Source organism: Muntiacus reevesi, chromosome X (genome assembly GCF_963930625.1).
Source record: "Muntiacus reevesi chromosome X, mMunRee1.1, whole genome shotgun sequence".
NCBI classification, from domain to species: Eukaryota; Metazoa; Chordata; class Mammalia; order Artiodactyla; family Cervidae; genus Muntiacus; species Muntiacus reevesi.
In genome coordinates, this window is record NC_089271.1 from 68,730,057 (window position 1) to 68,732,541 (window position 2,485).

At 42.8% G+C, this 2,485-nt stretch overlaps 1 non-coding gene across 1 annotated transcript; it reads right to left on the bottom strand.

The window, feature by feature from the left end:
• Positions 1 to 1,209: 1,209 nt before the first annotated feature.
• LOC136154881 (U6 spliceosomal RNA) lies at positions 1,210 to 1,314 on the bottom strand. The gene has a single exon (XR_010660587.1). It is a non-coding gene; the product is annotated as a U6 spliceosomal RNA (small nuclear RNA).
• Between the last annotated feature and the right edge of the window lie 1,171 nt (positions 1,315 to 2,485).

The window sequence follows — 2,485 nt, forward strand, 5'->3', positions numbered from 1 at the left end:
TAACAGCATATTAGTAAGCAAGTCTTGGGTGACATGGGAGTGCAAAGAAGCATCTAACCCATTCTGAGTAGGGACGCAGGCAAGGGGAAGTTCCTAGAGGACACAAAGTTGAAGTTAGAGCTTGAAGAACATGAGTTTACCAAGCAGGAGCTTAGCAAGTGAAGAGGATTGGGGGAACAGAGTGTGGAAAATAGGGGAAATAGCATGTACACAGACGAGAGCCAGAATTTTCAAAAACCTGAAATATTTCAAACTTATTGGCAGAAAGAATGCAAAGAAGTGAGAAGAGCTAGAGATTGTGAATCTCTACCATTCACAGCTAAGTAGCCCAGGTTCAAGATGCTGCTTTTTTTTTAAATTGGAGGATAATTGCTTTACAATATTGTTTTGGTTTCTGCCATACAATAATGCAAATCAGCCATAACTATCGATATATCCAATGGCCTTCCCTGGTGGCTCAGTTGTCTGGTAAAGAATCTGCCTTCAACTCAGGAAATCCAGGTTCGATCCCTGGATTGGGAAGATCCCCTGGAGAAGGGAATGGCAACTCACTCCAGTATTCTTGCCTGGAGAATTCTGTGGACAGAGGAGCCTAGTAGGCTACAGTCCATGGGGTCACAAAGAGTCAGACACAACTGAGCCACTAACACTTTCACTTTCAGGGGCTTCCCTGGTGGCTCAGACAGTAAAGAATCTGCCTGCAATCCAGGAGATTCAGGTTCAATCCCTGGATTAAGAAGGTCTCCTGGAGAAGGAAATGGCAACCCACTCCAGTATTCTTGCCTGGAGAATTCCATAGACAGAGGAGCCTGGTGGGCTATAGTCCATGGGGTTACAAAGAGTTGGATATGACTGAGCTACTAACACTTTCACTTTCTTTTAACCCAGTGTCCACTCCAACACCGTTTACAATAACTAAGACTTAGAAGCAAACTAGATGTCCATTGGCAGATGAAGAGGTAAAAAAAATTGTCGTTCATATATACAACTGTGTAGTGAAAGTGTTAGTCACTCAGCCGCATCTGACTCTTTGTGACCCCATGGACTGTAGCTCACCAGGTTCCTCTGTCCACAGAACTCTCCAGGCCAGAATATTGGATTGGGTTGCCATTTTCTTCTCCAGGGGATCTTCCCAACCCAGGGATTGAACCCAGGTCTCCTGCACTGTGGGCAGATTTTTTTACTGTCTGAGCCAACAGGGAAGCCTTAAAAATTATGGAACATTTCATGAATTTGTGTGGCATCCTTACACAGGGATCATGCTAATCTTCTCTGTATCATTCCAATTTTAGTATATGTGTTGCCAAATTATACAAGAGGTTGCTTTTTATCCTAAAAGTAATTGCAAAAAGTTTTAAACAAGAGAGTGCACAATCAGCTTAACATGTTCAAAAAGACCACTCTGATTACTATGTGGAAGATAGACTGAAGGATTTGGGCCACAGCAGTGACAATCATGATGGAGAAAATGGATTGATTGAGAATGAGGTATGGGAAAAAATCACTCAGATTTGGCAGTTGACTGGAAATAGAAAGAAAGTACTCAAGGATGCTGCTGGAGTTTTTTCCATTCTCAGTCTGGCACTACCACTTAATAACTAGAGGCCCTCGGCCATCACTTCATTGCTAAGCCACAGTTTCTTTGTGGGTCAGATGGATATAATAACTGCTAGTGTACTTGCCTCTGCCATATTAGGGAGACTGAAATGAAACAATGGCTGTGAATGCTTTTTTATAGGGTACAAAGAGCTATGAAACAGGAGGACTGAGGATAACTCATGGGTTTAGACCCACTGCAAGCACAAATGAGTGATCAACAGGTGATAAGATGCCTAGTCCAATAATATTTTTTCAGGTTTCTTTTTTTCCTTCTTTTAAAATGCTCCATGTAAGGGCTCTTGTATAGAAAAAACATCTTACTTTACTCTCAGGATATGAACCCTGAGGTCTCATAGCAGTACTGGACTGCTTGCCCCTAAACCATCTGTACTGTTCTCCAGGCCTTCTCATAAGCAATGCAAGGTTGTTCTTATGGCTAGTGGCTACCATACTGGATAGCACCTATGTAGATCTCAGGAGGCCAGTAATTCAGAGATAAGAGCACCAGAGCACAGGTAGACCCAAAGCAAACCCTGATGCTAGGGCAGGAGCTGTTTGTTCTCTACTCTTTGGCACCCACTCTCAGGTTTATGCAACCAAACTACTCTGATCCAATGGAAATAATAGACTTGAAAGACATCAAAGCTAAGCCTAGGTTCTGACAATCCAGGTTGCCAATGAAGGCAAATTCTAGAGTAGCATTAGCGCAAGTCCATGGCATAATGGTAAGAGGTAATAAAGTTTGTCTTTGTCACTCTCTTCCTTTTTGGGAAACATTGAAGGCAAATGAGGAGGGAGTGGCAGAGGATGAGATGGTTAGATAGGGTCACCGACTCAATGGACATGAATTTGAGCAAACCCCACGAGATAGTGAAGGACAGAGAAA